Source organism: Lepisma saccharinum, chromosome 28, assembly GCF_977018435.1.
Source record: "Lepisma saccharinum chromosome 28, izLepSacc3.1, whole genome shotgun sequence".
NCBI classification, from domain to species: Eukaryota; Metazoa; Arthropoda; class Insecta; order Zygentoma; family Lepismatidae; genus Lepisma; species Lepisma saccharinum.
In genome coordinates, this window is record NC_139256.1 from 10808046 (window position 1) to 10827758 (window position 19713).

At 40.9% G+C, this 19713-nt stretch overlaps 1 protein-coding gene across 5 annotated transcripts in view; it reads right to left on the reverse strand.

Annotated features, from left to right (window-relative positions):
• Window positions 1-19713, reverse strand: part of LOC145980779 (1-phosphatidylinositol 4,5-bisphosphate phosphodiesterase-like) — a 219587-nt gene that overhangs the window by 142628 nt on the left and 57246 nt on the right. The window contains exon 1 of one of the 5 annotated variants that reach the window (XM_083113855.1): window positions 18226-18247. The exons of the other annotated variants lie outside the window; for them this stretch is intronic. The gene's annotated coding sequence lies outside the window, so the exon portion shown is untranslated. Of the gene's footprint in view, window positions 1-18225; window positions 18248-19713 lie in introns of those variants that run through there. 5 annotated transcript variants of the gene reach the window in all.

A 19713-nucleotide genomic window follows, 5' to 3' on the forward strand; every position in this document is an offset into this window, starting at 1 on the left:
GACCGGGATTCGAACCCGGGACCCTTGGCGTCGCAGCGCGATGTGCTAACCACTCGGCCACAAAGTCGGGCAGGAAGAGAGAGAGAAAGGAAGAATAAAGAAGCGAGAGAGAGGGAGAAGGAAGCCGTCTTTTCTCCTTCCACTGAAAAGAAAGAAAGAACGAAGGAAATAAAGTGAGAGAGAGAGAGAGAAAGATCGAGGGGAAGACAAAAGTTGAAAGGAAAGAAAGAAAGATCGTGGGAGGGGATGGGATTACGTGGAGGGTGTTCTCTCTCTCTCTTCTACAGAGAGAGAGAGAGAGAGAGAGAGATAGAGAGAGAGAGAGAGAGAGAAAAGAGAGCGATCTTTCTTTCCTTCGAGAGAGAGAGAGAGAGATCTGCCCTCCCCCGGTGGCGGCGGTCATTTTCTCTCTGTGGAGAGGAAGAAAGGAAGAAGAAGAGAGGGCGGAAATAAAGAGAAAGAAGGAAAGTTGACTTTCTCTCTCTCTCTCTTTCCTTCTCTCCTTTCTTTATTTCTATTCCAGCCCCCCGGCCCTTTTCTCTCTCTCTTTTTCGTTCTTTCTTTCTTTCCTATAGAGAGAGAGAGAGAGAGAAGGAAAGAGAAAAGAAGATAAATCCCCCCCACTTCTCTTTCTCTCCCGGGTGGAAAGGGGGTGACTGGGCCTCTTTCTCCGTTCAACTTATTGGAAGGCAAGGATTATGTTGTGAAAGAATATCTTCTCCTGTTGTTAACGTATAGTGTCAATAAACAAAGCAGATTGCAAATTCTGCAACAGGGAATTTTCAATAGCACATGGCGGTCTCGGCAATATAAATGCAGCATGCTCGAGGACTGTAGTACAGTCATGGAAAAAAGTTCTTCCCCATAAGGCTTTAATAGGAGCAAGTAATGCAGGAGGGTAGGCAACACATATTGCACCCTTCGATGATCGGGTGATTTTGCCTGTCTTAACACCGAGAAATGTGTTCCACGCGAAGGTCAACATGACAGGAAAGCAAAGAGGGTCACGTGACTATTGGTTACGTGGAGTGTTGTGCTTCTCCACGTCCCCAGTTCTTGATCCACATTGCAGAAAAAGTAGAGCTGCATGCAATATATGAAAATAGGTTGTTTTCAACTACACACTTAATTATGATTTTCCCAATTGTAAATCTATCAGACGTGTCTCCCGATTTAGTCGGGACAGTCTTTTACTTTGAATTCCTGTTTGTCATAGGCGTAACTTGACGGGAGCAGAAAGGGCATTTGTAACCCCCCCCCCCCAAAAAAAAATCAGGTTTCTTAAAGCTGCTAAAACAGGAATTAAATACTATGATTTGACGCGTCCAAAAAAAGTATTATATTGAAAGATTTTTCCCAAATACGTAGATAGAAATTTAATACTTTGAAAGTGTCTCAGATTTGTTTATTGTCACAACTTAGTGTGGCACAGGTCTACTACAAAAGTGGAATTTCGTAACAGAAATATGAACCCACTCCTTTTATTTCGTAGCCGATTTCATCTTGAAACTGAAATTAAGAATATTAGTTAATAACGTCATTGGTAAACAATAAAAAAAATGTGTTAGACCCAATTCTTTAATACCTTATCATAATCTTTATCGCAAGTTTAAATTTTGTTGTAAGTCCACTGTATGCAAAAAAAAAAAAAAAAGTAAAGTTCTCACCTGTGCTTGGCGCTACGCCATGAAGGCGTATAGGGGGTGTGGGGGTAACGCCCCACACTTTCTTGATTCGTTCGTGAGTGGGAGTGATGTGATCAGCATCACGCCGCCCCACACTTTCTTGATTCGTTCGTGAGTGGGGGTGATGTGATCAGCATCACGCCGCCCCACACTTTCTTGATTCGTTCGTGAGTGGGGGTGATGTGATCAGCATCACGCCCCTGACCGCCTTTACCACCAGGGTTTCCCCCAGGTACCCATGTCATTCGACGCTGGGTGGGCGCTGGGGCCGCTTCCAACGTTAGAAAAGTTCCCGGGCTTGAACCGGCCGGGAATCGAACCCGGGACCTATAGCATGGTAGTCAGACGCGTTACCGACTGAGTCACCGGCACAGATAGACTAATCTGAAGTGCATACAGTTTAAAGTGGGATCCGAACCACTATGTGCGATCACCTGGTATCGTACCCCAGACCCCTTGATTACAAGGCCTTACCACTACGCCATCAGTGAGGCGCACACAATCTTTGTATTTTGACCTTTTTAAACCTATATGTATCATATAAGAGGTTGTTTAACGTTGCTATGCCTCTATGGATTATATTTAGCCAGTATTCGAGCACATAGCGTCATGTTTCATAGAATATAAGCTTCTCTTCCATGTTTATGGTTTCCTGTCTGCAGTAGAAAAACTGGCAGGTTCCCATAGCTTTTCTTTCAATAGTCTTCCAATGGTTGCATATCATATCACTCAAATTTGATTCATTCGTTTCGAACACAATCCCCGATGGCGCAGTGGGATCGTGGGCGCCTTGTAATTAAGGGATCCCGGGTTCGATACTCGGTGGAGGAACATAGTGGTTCGGATCCCCCTTTAAATTATAGGTCCATTCACGATTAGCCTAACAGGACATAAAGTGGACTTAAGACACCAAATCAAGCAACTAACACAATCCCGTTATTGTCCAGATTATCGAATCCAGAACCTTCGTCGCGAATAACATAAACAGGAAGACAACGTGAAATAACCGAACAGAAACAGAACCTAAAACCTACATCGGATAGATTGGATTAATTCGACGATACAGCACGGGTTCTGAAATGAAAAAGAATACGAAAGTTGAAGCACCTCTATACGCACCCACTTTTCCTCCACTCAATAGGGAAGATATCCTTCTAGCTGAGAAGCCTTTACGTAGGAGTGCCCTGAGGGAACTTCAAGGCCACGACGATAAAGTGCAATGACGGGACCAAAACATACGTCAGATAGCTGTGTTCCTCCTTATTTCGTACGCCATTGATAACTGGAACACGTGACCTCGTCTTTGGTAGAGCAGAAGCCTGCTTGCTTGCCACCACCCTTTAGTTCAGTGACCTTCGCCCGTAGTCAGCAAGAGTGAATGACTCACAATATACTTGTCTGTGAGGCTACACATGAATAGATATTTCGTTAGTGGCTGTAAGTATTGTTTCATCTGCAGTTATATCAGTTACCATTTCAATAGTTTCCTTCCTAATGGTTACTTTAGTGATAAACATGTAAATTAGGTCTCGAGAGTGAACGTTTTATCTATTTGAACGGGGGATTTTTATACAGCCTGCATGTATTATTTTTTCCTGAAACAAGAAGTAATTCGAAGACGCAAAAAGAGTTGTATAAGAGTAGTTAACAAAAGGAAAAAAGAAGAAGAAATCGAAAATGTAAATGCTGAAATAAATTATGGTAGAGATCGAGTGAATAACATTTTGTCATGGGGCCTCCTCGATGGCGTAGTGATAACGTCGTCGCCTTGTAATCAGTGGATCCCGGGTTTGATACACGGTGGATGCACATAGTGGTTAGTATCCCACTTTAAACTGAAGGTCGAGTCCAGATTAGCATATCTGTGCACCAAACCAAAACTAAGAAAGAAATTGTCACAGTGTAAGAAAATTTCATGTTCAACCACATACGAAACACAAGGGAATAATATATTGCAGTTTGGAGTTCACATCTGTAGCATTTAACCAGCACAATTATGAATCGCAACATATCGTATCAGATCCATTTTTATTATACATGTATGATAATATAAGAGATGTAGAGGAAAGAGAAAACCAAGCGAAACACGGACTCCTTCTCCAGAATTTCAAATCTCGTTACATAAGGTTCTGGGTTGGAGTCCCGAACAGGCATGACTTTCTTGTTCTTGCCCTTTTATCTGCTTCATTTCATCATGATATGACAATCAGTTTTTGTCACCTACTTTTTTTTATCCTAGGTTTTCGTTATTTTATATTCTTCTGTAACTTCGTATCCGCTTGAAGCTTCGGTTGAAAAACACCACGTTTCTGAACCTTTTGTGTTTCTCTGCTTTTGTTGACTTTTCCCCCTTTCGGTCGTAGGAGCTCGGAACCAACAATGTGCTGTGATAAATCTTTCACTGTTTTTGAGCGACTTTTGTGCATTTGGCGACGGAAAGTCAACTTGGGAGGCCAATTACTGAAGGAACATGTTACGTACCGGATGAGGGTAGAACTATTCTTTTCACCCCATTCTAACGCAACACGTGTGCTTGAAGAAGCTGGACCAGGCAAAAAATGGACGCTTGACCACCAACGTCGTAACTTCAGATTCCCGCGCCTAAAAGTCAGTCCGTTGTATTCGAAGTTTCAAGCTGTCTTTATATAGTGGCAGAACGAACAAACAAGTACAGTCTACCGCCAGTTTTTGAACCGACAACACCTCTGCGACAGTCGGAGTAAAGATTCGGGACTTTGTCTTTTTTCTACCGCGCCGTGTGTTTTAACCTGCGTGAGTGAGTGACAGTGACTAGTTGTACGAATACGCCGTGTTAATTTGTGACCTGTGCACTGGATTCGAGTTATTCGTTTTGTGACGAGGAACATTAATACAACTATGGCGGGCTAAAATCAAGAGAAGGAGGGCCTTGGGTCTTCCTAGCCTGCATGAAGCCGACAACGCAGCAGATCATCGCTCAGAGTCGCGACGCCACACCACTAAAACGCCGCCACGAAAGCCACAAATGACGCCCACAGCCCGATTAGAAGCCATGAAATGATACCGCCGAAAGCCGCCAGTCGAGACGCCGACGCCCGACGAGAATTCTACGGAGAGAGAAAGAGAGAGAGAGAGAGAAATTGGAAGATGAAGCGACACCAGCCCACACTTAGATCTACCGTCTAGAAGAGAAGATTGAGATAATGAAGCGACACCTACTGCGTCTTGAGACGACGCCGACGTCCCGCGTGAGATTAGCAGCGAGAATCCACGAGTACCCCCGGTAAGGAAACTTCGCCCGTTTTTTCGCCGTCCCCCCAGAAAGAGAGAGAGAGACGATGCGAAGCAATTAATCGCTCCATTACGAGGCCGACAAGATGATCGCCGTGATGTTGAAGCTTAGAAGGAAGGTGTGTCCAAGAAGATTGCGAAGTGCCGCTACAAAGAAGTAGCGTGGGGAAGTGTTAGTGTCGCAAGGAGGACCGCGGGTTAACGTCACGCCGCCGTTTAGAGGACTACGGTAAACGTCGCTGAAACGTCTAGAACGCCGAGATGGTATAGTATACTACTGTTAATTTTCTATATGTGTGAGTGATCATCTACCCAAGCCTCCAAAGATCGGCCGTCGGACGAAAAGATACCTGTATTTAAAGTTAAAAGTCGCAAAGGTATTGATTAAATTATTTCTTGCCAACATCATCTAAATTTCACGACAATTGCTAATTCGGAAGATATATTCACAGCATACTGTTGTTTTTCCACGCTCTGCGCCGAACTGTTGAGTAATAATGTTTATTTATGTCACCTTATATGCTTTACTCGGTAAATATTTGTTTAAAACGGCATAAATCGTGTATCTCTTGCAGAGATCACCTCTCAAGTTTGCTAAGGGAGGAAGTAAGTTAACTTCGTGCTATTTTTAATATATATATTCATACATAAGTGTCTTCACTTTCCAGTCTGTAAACATGTGTGTCTTGCAGTTGATATCTAAGCCTAATGTTATTGAAGTTCCAAGGCGCATTAGTGATAATTCTACAACAATTATTTAAATGTCTAAATAAAGTGCAAGAATAAAAAGTTTACGTGTCATGCCCGTTGGCAGAATGTAATGAGCACGCGCAGATGAAAGTTTAGTATCTTTAATTCTAAGCACATTAACGTCTTCGGACGCAGTTTAATATTCCTATGAAGAACTAAACATTGCATGGTGTCTAAAAAGGGCCAATGTACTTATCTTAATGTAATTATTCCCCTGCGGTATGAGAGAGTGTGTGAATGCTTGAATGATAGTGAGGGGTTGTGTAATGTGTCTATTTTTTGTGTGTTATATAATATACATTATTGTTATATATGATTTGACTATGATTTGTGTTTAAACATATAGTATACTTATCCTCATAACTGGTGGTATTTATATTTTAGTTCAACGTTAAGTCAGCAAAGCATTTCTGCTGGCTAACATCAATTATTATTATTATTATTGATTATTATTATTATTATTCAACGTCACTTTATGCACGAGTCGGCTATTCGTCGGGGGTAAAAACCGATCCGGTCACACGTACCCTGGAATCAAAACCGTTAGCTGGGCCGGACACCTAGGAAGGGGACTTCGGTCTCCGGACTAAGTGTCAAACAGAGGTCATGTACTAAAGGTCCCGGTGAGAATAATTCATCGTTATGGTTTTCCTGCAGGGGAAGAATACTGGCAATAATTGCCAATACAAAGCCAATGACAAACAGAACAACTCGATTACGGAGGTGCCAAGAAGAAACGAGACTTGACAGTCTCTCGGTTTGTCGAATTGAAAATTGCTCTCCCGTTCTCGGTCTCGATTAGTTAAATATAGAAATCGAAAATGTATGTGAATGAATATACATGTATTTTATATATTCCGGTTTTGTAGGAGATTTCGTGAGAGATGAAATAAGTACTCTTCCATCGTATTTATTTTTATAATTTTTATTCCCTGTTCGATGATCGCGACGATAAGGACGAGTGACCATTACATGAAATTGATGACGAAATAGTCAAACACCCCCGACAAGGACGGTACTCAAACCCGGGAACTTTGGCGACGATATCGAATGTCAATCACTTAATGAGCTTGACCACCGAGCCTGCTTAATGTTGTTTCTGTCAGGTAATTCGTAATAATATCCCACATTCACTATCATTTGCTTCATAATTTATCTTATTGTTGTGATTAACCTGAATTCAAAGAATTAGTTGAAAGGCAAACATGCAAGATTGAATGTCTCTGATGTTACTTCGTGCCGAATAATATGACGTGGGATTATGATATGAATTTATTAATCATATAATATGCCTATTCATTCCATTGATTGATCCCAATTGAGCACACAAAATATGCTATAATGTCCACTCCATGGAGGAGTGGTTACACAGCGCGCTACGATGCCATGGGTCCCTGGTTAGAATCTCGACTTGGGCGTGGGTGTCCTTGGTAAGTGTCCCTTCATCAATTTCATCATAGCATCACTCATCTTCATCGTCGCTATTTGCCAAAAGTGAAAGAATAGCAAATCTAAATAACAAACATCCAATCAAATCGAACATCTCTACCGATTTAATTCTATACGGTACCGAATTCCCACTTTATTACTGCATCTTAAGTCATTTTACAGCATCTCAATTGTTTTCCGATTCGAAAACATTTGGAATGTTGTTTTGTGCAGTTGATTGTGCATTGTTTCGTTGTTTGGATTGTTTAATTAACGTCGCATTAATTAGTTTTAGACCAATCGTGACGGGGGAAGCAAGAGCACAAAGAAAGCAAAAAAGACAAGGAAGAGACCACGGCTTTCTTTAAAGATAGCATCCCGTGAATACAACTCAAGTGACTGCAGAATATTATGAATAAAATTTATTTCGCTTTTTCCTTTTATTTCCGTTTCAGTTATTTTACTTCGCTTTTCTTCTACCACTCGCGTTACTCGTGTCGGTGAGGAAGAATTATAAACTCGTGAAATGGACGATGGTACAAAAAAATATATGCCTCTCCCACGGTTCGAAACTGTCAGTACAAAATATTGTCTTATTTTTATAATTTACGGGCAAATATGGTTTGTCACGTAGCAATTTTCGCTTATCTCTTTCTCAAGGGGTTCCATTGCCTCTCTGATGTCGTAGGGGTAACGTCTTCGCCATGTAATGAAAGACTTCCGAATTCAATACCAAATAGAGACGCATTTGGTTCGGATCCCATTTTAATCTGTAGGTCCAGTGCATGAACTGGACTTAAACAATTAACGTGTGGCATGTGGTCTGTGATGAGAACCATCATTTCAGCGAACCTTCTTGACAATGACTCTAATATCACTTGAAAGAATAGTATTTCCTTACGAGTAGCTCTTGTCAAGAAACCAGTTCCTGAAATTTTCTTCTGGAGGCATCGTAGCACCCAGCTGTTTGTTGTGGCTGGGGCACGAGTCATGTGACTCATGCTATCAAAGCTCAATCCTTCCCGAGAACTCGGAATCACCAGGCAAACTTAAGCGAATATTTTGTTATTTGGGTTGCATAAACAACAGGCTTTAAGACGTTACGAAATTCTACGTCCCGTGGCCCAGGTATTTTTTTCTAAGACTGTACATCTATTATCCTTTTCGTAGCAAAAAAGTGTTCTGAAGAGTACTCGATGTGGAAATTTCTAACTAGGAGGGAAAGGGGTTTTGTCGAGTTAGGGAATAGGTGGTGGTGCTTGCATGGACTAACATGGATACAATGCAGTAGATGGGGAGCTGAGCGGGGGGAATACTTTATGAAAATTGTCTAAACTGTGGGATAACATCCCTCCGCATTTCCCCACATTTCAAGCACTGGTTCTGAATATAAAAAGGTGAGTACAAATGCTTATTAATGCTATATACTGTGTTTGTAATACGCACGAGTATTCCTTATTTTCAACTGGTCAGCTTGTTTTTGCTATTTTGTCTCTTTTTCGTCTTAGGTCGGAATCTGAGCTCGACACACCATGTCTCATACAACTGTCCAACGCATGACAGAAGAGTTGTTTGCCTTAATGACGTCAATGCGCAGTGACAAGCATATCTGCTTATATACTATACACTGCACTACTTGAAACAAGACAGGGATTCACAATTTACAACGAGACTAAGACAGACCTCATCGCACACGAGACGAGAGACTGACAAGTCACATCTTGTCTCGTCTCGTAGACCCTAAATGGAATCTAGACGAGATCAGAGACTTATCTTTCGAGAACGAGACAGAGATACTTCAAAGAAAAGATATCATATTTACTGAAACAAAAACACGATGTCACTCCTCATACGGCTAAACCTCCAAAACATCTACACCCGCTGACATCACGAATAATGCATATTGTGTACACATTTCTTTACTTCATACAATTTTGAAAATTATGTGTGTGTGTGAATTGGTATGTGTGCTTCTATTTTTTTCATGTATTTTATATATTCTAAACCATTTTGTTTAATGCTCTTCACATGTAATACTCTCTTAGAGTGCGCGCCAAATCTCCTGCATATGACGATAACCAATAGCAGCGCACTGCAGCGGTGCCATGTCGAAATCTCACACGGAAGAGAGACAGCATGGTTGAGCGGAATAGGCAACACCGCACGTCTGTGATTCGCTAGTGCTGTTCAGCCGTTCAAGGCCATATGCAGGAGATTTGACGCGCACTCTAATACCTTGTCCTGAGTTAGGTGGTAGAGCAGCCCTAGGCTGAACCTCGCTCAGTAGAAAATACAAATACTATTCTACTCAATTCTATATGCTTCCTCATTCACGAGAGGGAACAGTTCCAACAATCGCTTTATCTCTGAATGATTCCTTTGAGGGACCTTCCCTTGTAGGATTGCCTAATGTTTCCCCCTTCTAAGCGAACATTTTCTCAGACGTGACTTGCAAATTAGCCAAGTGGCTGGTTATCAATGTACACAGAGCATATTATTTATCGATTACATACCTTTCTAGACGCATTATGAGAGCGTAGACTGATATCTTATTCTTACCTAAAAAGAAAAAGAAAAAAAACTTACATTATCGTACTTACAAAGCGTTGAAAATAATGTTTACATCTCTTTTAGCTTACCCAGTAAGAGGTGAAAGAATTGTGTCTCATATCGACATAAGGAATATGGGACAGATTAATTGATACTCTGTTGCTACCGGCCGATACAAGCATATCAGTTTGTTAAAGGTCTAATAATTGTAAATAAATTTAATTCCTGTTCGGGAGAGAAAATCAGCAAACGCGAATGACCGTAACGAACCATTTCATATTTTAAATTATTTGAATTCAGTCCCGGAACCTTTCTTCCGGATCAATTTAAATAAGGTCCAAGTTCGGTATTGAAATAAAACAATACGAAACTTGGACCGAATTAAATTTTAAAGGTACCGGTCCTGTTACGAAACCCAATAGAACCCTTTAGAATTTTGTTCCTGGACATTTAACAACCCTCGATTGCATTACCGATCCATCATTTCTATAAATAACATTTAAAGTAGTATAATATTATGCCATTTTTTGTTATTTTGGAGGGTTTCGAAGAGTTTTAAGTCCACTTTATACACAGATAGGCTGATCGGGACTGGACCTACAGTTTAAAGTCAGATACGAACTACTATATGCCTCCAATCGTGATCAAACCCTGAACCAATTTATTACAAGGCCACTACGTTACCACTACGTCATCAGGGAGGCTCTTGCTCCATTTTGTTATTTCTTCTTATATGAATATAAAGATATATTTCACACTCATTAAATTTTGTAAAATAAACATTAAAATATACAATGTGTGTTTGAAAGGCAATATCTACTGCAAAACAAATTGATTAAACTATTCAAGGAGCTTTGGTACAATTCTATATCGTCCATTTAGTTCCTCAATGCAATTCATGCACATTGGGTTCGATACCCGGTGGAAGCACATAGAAGTTCGGATCCCACTTTAAACTGTAGGTCCAGTCCCGGTTAGCCTTACTGTGCATAAAACACTAACTCAATCAATCAAAAGTCATGCACATTGGGGATGTTGAGGTATTGCTTTACGCGTTCTCGGCCTCCACCATACTGGAGATGATGTGGTCAGCACCAAGGTCTTCACACCTTTGCCCTCTCTCCCTTTAACATATAAATAATATAAAATATAACATGTATGTATTCTTCTAAAATATAGATCCGTAAAAATAATTTACACCTTGGCATACAAGGGAGAATCAAATAAAAACCTTAATTTGTTTTGTTTCTTACCTAGTAGATTTCTATATGTAGGGTTGCACAAGTTTGCTGCAAGTTAGCACAGACCTATTGCTGCTCTACAAATATTTTTAACTTTGAGTTAGTGCCTGTATACCTTAAGAAGAATAAGTCTTTGGGGTCCACGTGCAGTCACTTATAAGCCACTCCGAAGGCCTGCGAACTGAGGCCATTGTTGAACTTCCTCTCCATTAGTACATTTGCTGGTGTGGTAAGCATGCACAGAGATATTGAATTTTCATTTGCCGAGATATTTCTGTAAGTTTTAGGCTGGCAGGGGACAAGAAATCACTCCTCTTCACTGGTGCAAGTGTGTAGAGGAGGTGCCATCTTTAAAATAACAAAAATGGCGTTCTGAAGCTCACTTGAGTAGTGTTACAGCCTTGAGGTAGTTTTGTAAATAACAGTTGATAACTGATGTAAATTCGAGCTGTGTACAGTCTGCCCTACAATTTTTATTGGACTTGTAAGGTTTTCATTTGACTCTTGTAATATTTAATTAGTAATTAATTTACTTTAGATGGCCCCAAGTCTTTTTTGCTACTAGATGCACCATATTTAATCAGATGAAGAAATTAACAATTGGAGCAAACAATGCGTTCAGTAAAGCTAAAAAAGGACGTAGGATAGTCGTACACACCCTGTTGTGATTAAATACTTTATGGGGATTGATCTGGTGGGGGTGGCATTAGCCTTGAGGGAATGGGCACCCTTGGAGGGAACAGTGTTTCCATCTCTCTATTATAGTACCCAAAGAAAACTAGGAGCCCTTCAAGTGATTCAAAATATCAATGTCTTCGAATAATCTGTGATGAATGTGGCTACATTGCAGTGGTCAATATTTGGGTGTTTGAAAAGCTGTTATTTATGGAAATAGAATAGTTGATGTGAACAAAAGTGTCAAAATTTTTATTTCACAGCCTTGCACAACTTTCCAAAACTACGGTGTAATTTATATTTATTATTTGGAATAAACAACACTTTCATTTTAATTCAATTACAAAAACTGGAATATCATCACCTTCTGTTACTTGATCTTCCTCTCTAATTACGTTATATCGCAAGCCGTTCATCATACATAAATATTTCCTCATTGGTCGCCACGCTACTCGCGGCTCGACACCCAGCCATCCTCATACAGTTTTCCTCTTCTTCCATTTGCCTCACGAGATCGAAACACAAAAACGTTATATTCTGTGGCTCAAACCTGTGGCGAGCAAGGTTCAAGTTCAAGTTCGCCACTGTAGTACCCGGTTTCAAGTCTGCACGGGTGTGGGCGTTCCTCAATTTCATTCAATCATCACTCATCCTCGTCGTCGCGATTAGCCTGCAGTGGCAGAAAATTGATTGAATTAAAATTGTTGGGTGTCTGCACATGTGGACATTTTGCACCCTTCAATGTATACGGGGAAATATCCCCTTATCTAAGATTCTTACTTAAGGTGAGGAGGGACAATTTCGCACCAGGCATGCATTTATTTAAATATCATCAGAATGGGCACTGCTACTAAAGAAAATTCAAGCATAATTTGAGAGTATGAATTTCTCCCCATGTTGCAAGTGGAAGCAGTTTTTAAAGTTGATTAATTATTAAGCTAGATACCATGTTTGAAAAATGTGATGAATACGTACTTACAGAATCCCATATATTCCTTATGGAGAGACAACTTCATATTGAAGTTACGGCTAAACAAATGGGAGTTTCGGCTATTTCTAGGGCAAATATAATCTTCAATGGATCCTTTACCCGATCATATATTTTTCTCCGCCATCGGAAGTTTGATATCTCCAAGAAAACGAGTAAAAAAATTCTCCTATAAGCGTAATGTATTTCTCCTTGCCTCCTACGCCATTCTGGCAGTGTTGCCAAACCTGATGTGCATAAAAGAGCTACATTTCACCAAGAGCTAAAGATGACTTTCAAGGATATATGAATATCACGTCACGTGCAAAATGTACACTCATGGCAAACGTTGGTCCTTATGGGCCGGAGCCAGTGGGGTAGAGGGCGGGTGCCACAGTTCACAGTAACGAGTGCACGAAAGAGCCAGATCTGGCTCGAAAAGAGCGAAGTTGGCAACAGTGATCGACAGCTGTCCCAGCGAGAAAGACCTAAGCCCCGCGACAGGTTAAGTTTGCAGCAACATTTCACACATGTCGACCAAAGCGTGCGCGCAGAATATAGTTCCGGTGCACTACTACCGATTTCCTCGCTGCCTGTGACATGAACAGCTCGACGGTTGAGGTAAGATTGGCACGGGAGATGCTGAGCGCCTTTCTCGCGTGGATTAATACATAAAACTTGCTGCAAACTTAACTTGTCGCGAGGCTTAGGGGAAATTGTCCCTCCTCGCCTTATAGGTTAAAACAAGGGGTGTAAGAAGCCCCTTGATAAAAGTTAAACGTGCTAGAATATATCCGCTATGCTCGTCCCATGTGCTTTACATCCGCATAGCAGGTCTCTTGGGGCTATTGCAATCAGACACTCTTTCCCTAAAATGATGTTTACATGCGTGAGCTGATCGAAGAACCTTCAATGAGCAATTTTCTGCCGCTTTCTTACTGAGGTGCGTGGATGGAGGGCAAAGTAAGGCAAAGCCCGACATGCCACCGCCACCTGACAGCTTACGCTGGCTCCCTCCAGCGGCAACAACCAACAATTCAGACCTCACGAGGCCAATTTGCTTTCACAACACATTATCTCGCCACGCGATTATAAAATCCCTGCCGGTTCCAACCTACAATTTCGCAACATCATTGATGCGTGGGATTGGTTTATGCACGGTCGTTTGTTGTGTTCCCAAGGTCAACTCTACAAACATAGGAATCGTTGTGGCGTTCGCAAGGAAGGATTCCTTAAAAAGGTCAAGTATGTCATTCAGGTAAGGGAATGGGAGGTTGCGGCGGTACTGCTGGGACTCAGGGGGAATCCACGGTGGTTCTGTAACGAAAAGAAAATCCTGTTAAGGCTTAATTGATTAAGCCAAGTCACTACAAGACTGGGCGTTCATTCAAGTCATTGAGTCAGAAAAGGCCTTACAGAATAAATTGTCCTGGCCCAGTTATTGTTATTGCTGATAATAATGGAACTTTTTAACCATTCAATCTTAACTCGACATAATCCATTGTTTATAGCCGCAGTAATCAGCGAACAGGCAGTGACTATACTCTGTCCCATGAGTCTAGAGCAAGCGAATGAAAACTCCTCTGCTCGAACAATGAACGCGAGAGGCCAGCTGCACATGGTAGGGTCTCCCTTATCGGACAACTCTAGGACAACCTTACGTTCTGACGTCAGACGAGGAATGCGTTTATTGTTAGGCTAGATGCCAAAGTTGTTAGGTTAGGCTAGCTAGGTTTAGTTCCCTTAGCATAAATAATACATTTGCAGTGTATTTATGCTAAAAGAATCAATCCTCGTCTGACGTCAGATCGCAAGGTTGTCCTAGCGTTGTGCGATAACGGAGACCACGCTGGATGCGATGCGTTGAGTCATTCTTCTCGCAATTTGCGAGTCGCAAACTGTCTCAGGGACGGGTGAGACTTAGAGGTACTCCCTGAAATGAGTTATTTTAGTTTTGTGCACCTATTTTCATTAACAAATATTTATTTATATTTGTCAACAAGCCTGGACGTAATCGAACTATTACTCTATGATTACACCATAGATTATTTATTAATATATAAATTTATAAGAATTTAACGGGCCGCCGTCTCGGGAAGGTTGAGGATCACTGATCTAAGAGCCTCAACGGGCTATTGGGCTAGGAGCTTTTTTTTTTTCAGGGCAACCATATTTGATTGAAATTTACACTTACAGGGTTCGAGTGAGGAGCATGTATGGATGTATGATGCTGCTAGAGCCTCCCCAATGGCTTAGTGGTAACGAGGGTTGCTAAAGGTCCAGAAATCCATAAATTCTAATGGGTTCTATTGAGTTCCGGGACCGTAATCACTTTTCTAGCACACTTCATATTCGGCCTCAGTTGCTTATTATTTCATTTCAATACGGAACTTGGACCGGAACATGAAACTTGTATCAGAAAAAAAAACTCTTCTGGACCTTATTTAAATTGATCCGGAAAAAATATTCCTGGACCGTATTAAAATTGGTCTGTAAAAAAGGTTCCTGGATCGAATTGGAATACTTTACAGATAAAAAGGTTCTCTACGGTTCGGAACCCGTTTACGCTTGCTGATTTGCTCTCCTGGACGGGAATGGAATTTATTTAAAATTTCCCTGGACCCTCAAAAACCCTGTTGGTAAAGTGGTCACCCTGTAATCAAGATGTCGGTCCCGGGTTCGATACCCGGTGGAGGCACTAGTTTCGGGTCCAACTTTGAACTGTAGGTCCAGTCCCGATTAGCCTATTAGTGCATTAAGTGGACTTAAAAACTCAAACGCACCCTGCTGCTTTGATCTTCCTGTTTCAAATGTATATCTTGTGTATTTCTGCACGTTCGGATATTTTCAACCTTATGTGTCGCCTTCTCGTGTTTGCAGACTTTTGCGCGAATCCCAAATTAAACTGTCAAAACTTCCGAAGTTTTATCCACACGGGAATCGTAGTCTTAGGAAAGGAACTTGGCGTTCAAGAACTTCCTTGTAATCAAGTGCTACACGGTTCTGTTCCCTGCGGGGACATCACGCACCGTCTCTGTGAATGTTAATATTCAAAGCATTAGCACAGCAGACAAGTCCCATTGTGTTAGGCTGTATTAACCGTATTCAGTAAGAAACATAGATGGCATTGAACTGGCAGCACTTCGACTACATTTGTCTCATCAAGTACACGATACCCACTGAGAAATCACCCTATAAGTAATTTATTAATAGAACGAAATTCATTTACAAAGAAGCATGGTTGACAGCGATGCCATCTACTCAGGATGTAAGACTTAATTATGAAACTTCCTTGCGCCGCTTCAATCACCTTGATGAGAACGGTAGACACTGCAAAAGGAAGATTTCAGTGTTGCCAATTCGCAATAGCGCAATATTTCTAACAATGACTCAATTCCATTCCTACATTACTTTTGCCTCGTCGAGAGGTGCTCATTGAAAACTTAGTGTTAGAAAAATAGAGACAGTAGACAATGGATGAAGCCCAATTAACTCTGAGAAACCACGAGAGTAGATCATGAACTGATTAAATAAGTAATATTCGAACCCAGGATCCTTGACATCGTAGCATGTTACTATAACCAGGGGTTTCTTAAGGTCCAGTTTAAATAAATTCAGTTCCGGTCCAGGAGAGAAAATCCGCAAGCGTAAATGGGTTCTAGACTGTAAGAAACTTTTCATCTGTAAAGTATTTCAATTCGGTCCAGGAACCTTTTTACCGGATCGGTTTAAATACGGTCTAAGTTCCGTATATTGAAATGAAACAATATGCAACTTGGACCTAATTGAAATTGTGCGAGAAAAAATTTTCTGTCCTGAACCCAATAGAGCCCATTAGAATGTTTGGGTTCCTGGACTTTAACAACCTTACTTACTATAACTGCTTGAACAGGGAAAACTGCAATTATAGTCTGGCTCCGTGCTTTCACGTGTTGCAAAGCTTGGGGGGAGGGGTGTGTGAATTGGTTGGAATTCAAAAGTTCACACTCGATTTATGCTTCACTTCTCGTCTATTTCATTATCGATTATCATCTATACAACTAACTTACTAGTGTAGAAAATCATTGTAAAATATCTCGGATGCAAAAGAATTACTAAACTTAATGGTTTTCTTACACGGTTTGCAACACTAGATCTGCTTCTGGCATCACGGACACTTGTAATCTTATGCAAAAAGAGACGGTTCGCGGTCCCGGTGTCTCCTTGTTGGAACTTTATGCTTACGGAATTTTGCTCTGGCCAAGAAGGTGATATGGTGAAAGGAAAAATGCTTTCATTTCTTTGAAGAATATGACCAAATCTTTTATGTGTTAACAGAAACTCAAAATGCGTGTGGAATGAATTTTGGTTCACATTATATATATTATAGTATATAATGAATATACGGTCAAAGTGAGAGTCAATTTCGATGTTGATTAACCATCGACAAGTGTAGTTATGTTTGTTGTATCGATTTATGAATTCTGCAACGAAACCAGATCGACACACGTCTTGGTTTCGATGCACTAAACGTCCTGTAAATAGGCACCTGAGTACTCGCATTCTGCCAATTCTGCCACATCCTCAAAATGGTGGACACTTCCTGGTTTGTAACAATATCACTTACTTTCAAATGAATCGTTACAACCGGAAGTGTCCCTGACTGCATAGCCACCCACTCTGGACAAGATTACAGCTGCCACTAAAGAATTAACTCTTGTTATTAATTAATCTGTAATTATTGTCACTGCCACTATGATCACTGAAGTTTACAATCGTCAGTATCTCGTGATAACGCATTAAACATAATATTTACTTGAACATTCAAAGGTCTATCAGGTGAAACATGAATCATATCATCACAGTTCTTTGTCATCTAAGCAGTTAACAGGTAAGTGGTGAGAAGCCATTTGTTTCGACTGGCAATATATATCGCAGTGCAAACCATATCGTGTGAAGCTGCTTTAGAAATAATTTTCGTTTTGACATTGGTGAATTTTGTGGGTGTTTTATGTGCTGTTGTGCTCCAAACATGGCAATTAAAACAGGTCAGCTCAGTGAAACGAAATCTGGAATCTTATTACGAAGTCGAAATTTGTGTTCCATATATGTTTGTCTTGGATTTTTTCGACGATCCTATCAGGACAACATAAAAATGATAAAATGTGAAGGAGGAGGCCGGAAAAAAAAGTTCAATAATTAACGAGTTCACATGCAGAAGCAAGCCCACCTAATTTACTCCCAAAATCTCTCACCAGATGTCACATTGGATTAACTACTTGTTTCAGTTTTGTTATTTACCGCTGCTTTTCTGCCACTTTTGGTTAATCGCGACGATGAGGATGAATGATGATATGATGGAATTGATGAGGAAACACTCAAAAAGAACACCGATGCGCAAGCCAGGATTTGAACCCGGGATTACTGGCGTCGTATCAAGCTACATATTAACTGCAATTGCGAATACCGATAAACAGAATATATCACTTAGTAATAAGGAAGATATGAGCTGGATCTGTGTGAAATATATTGCATAGTATACAGTATCATAACAGCAGCTTACCAAAGTCTCGAACGAGACTGGCTCGATTTACAAATGTCTCGTTCTCATTTAGATTTTAAAAAAACCGTCTCGGTCCATCTCTATTGTATAGCGTGAAAGATCTAAGGGTTTACATACCTTCAGGAGCGTTTAAACTGTCCCCCTATGACAGACGAGTCGGGTCCCAGTCACGCATACACCAATGTACTCAACATCCCCCGGCAATAGTAATTTCACACTGCAGCAATCTCCTCTCAAATTATTATCTTCCTAGAACACTCACTACAACAACGAGCCTCAAATTTGCCATTTCCGTGCTGATACACGAGTGAAACCCAGTCTACTCTTGAACAAACTATCTCGCTATCTCGGCTGTTCAGTCACACGTTCCTCCGTGTCCGTGTGTAAACTGTTTAACTGATAAAATAAGTACAAGCTCATATCAAACCATATGTTTGCAATGAGAGATAAAAAGGTGCACGCAACACTGGAGTAAAATATTTACTGCATTTTTTCCCCCTGGGAAACGTGTTATTTTGTCAACCAGAAGAATTATATAGGGCAGCGGTTCTTAACTTGCGGCCCGCAGATCCTCAAAGGGCCGTCATAGCCTCGTAGGTAGTACGGCAAAGTAATTTATGGTCTATTAAAAAAATAAATATGTTCCATGAGTTGCTGGAACAAAGGCGTCGTTAGCGGAGGACGGGGAAGGGGTGTGCGTAAACCTCAATAATTCAGATATAGGGGAACAGGGGGGTTCTTGTCCGATTTAACACATAAATCAAAATCGCATTTGCTAGTAGGCAATCTTACACATAGTCATGTCTAGTAGCGACTATTTTTTGTTAGGAAAAGAGCTAGAGTATCAGAAATTTCTAAATATTTAAGATCATTGTTTTCAAATTGTTACAATACCATAATACCAACTCCACTCCGGTTGGGCAAATGTTATTAGTATTCTTCTAGCTTACACTCCTATTTAATATTAACGCGCAAAACAGTAAGCCTCGACTCAGTAAGGAATCCTTAGCAAAAACGATGGCGATATTATCTCAAGTGCACGCGCGCTGGTCTACAACATAACTCTCTCCAGAGAAAGAAGAGAAAAGTAAGAAAAGGGAAGAGAAGAAGTTAGAAAGAAAGGAAGAAATGAAGTGGGAGAGAAAGAGATAAAAAACAGAAAAATAAGGAGAAGTTAGAAAGAAAGAAAATAATTGGGAGTGAAAGTAAGATAAGCATTGGGAGTAGTGTTGCCCACGAGACGAGACTTTGGCCTGTCTCGCCTCGTGCAGTCTCGTGGAAATGCTGTCTCGTCTCGAAAATATTCGTTTGTCTTATGACACATGGTCAATCTCGTCTCGTCTCGAATTTTTAAAAGCCTGTCCCGTCTCGTCCCGTGGGCAACACTAATTGGGAGCAAGGATGAAAAGTGAAATGATAAAGAAAACACAGCGGGAACAAGGAAAAGAAACGAAACTAGAGGTGAGGGGAGATGTTAGAGAGAAGGAAGTGAGAAGGGGAGTTTAAAAGAGAATGGAAAGATAAAGAAAGGGGGAAAATGCACTCCAAGAAGAAAAGCAGTAACGAAGAAAAGGAGACCGAAAATGGAAGAGGAAAAGTAATAAC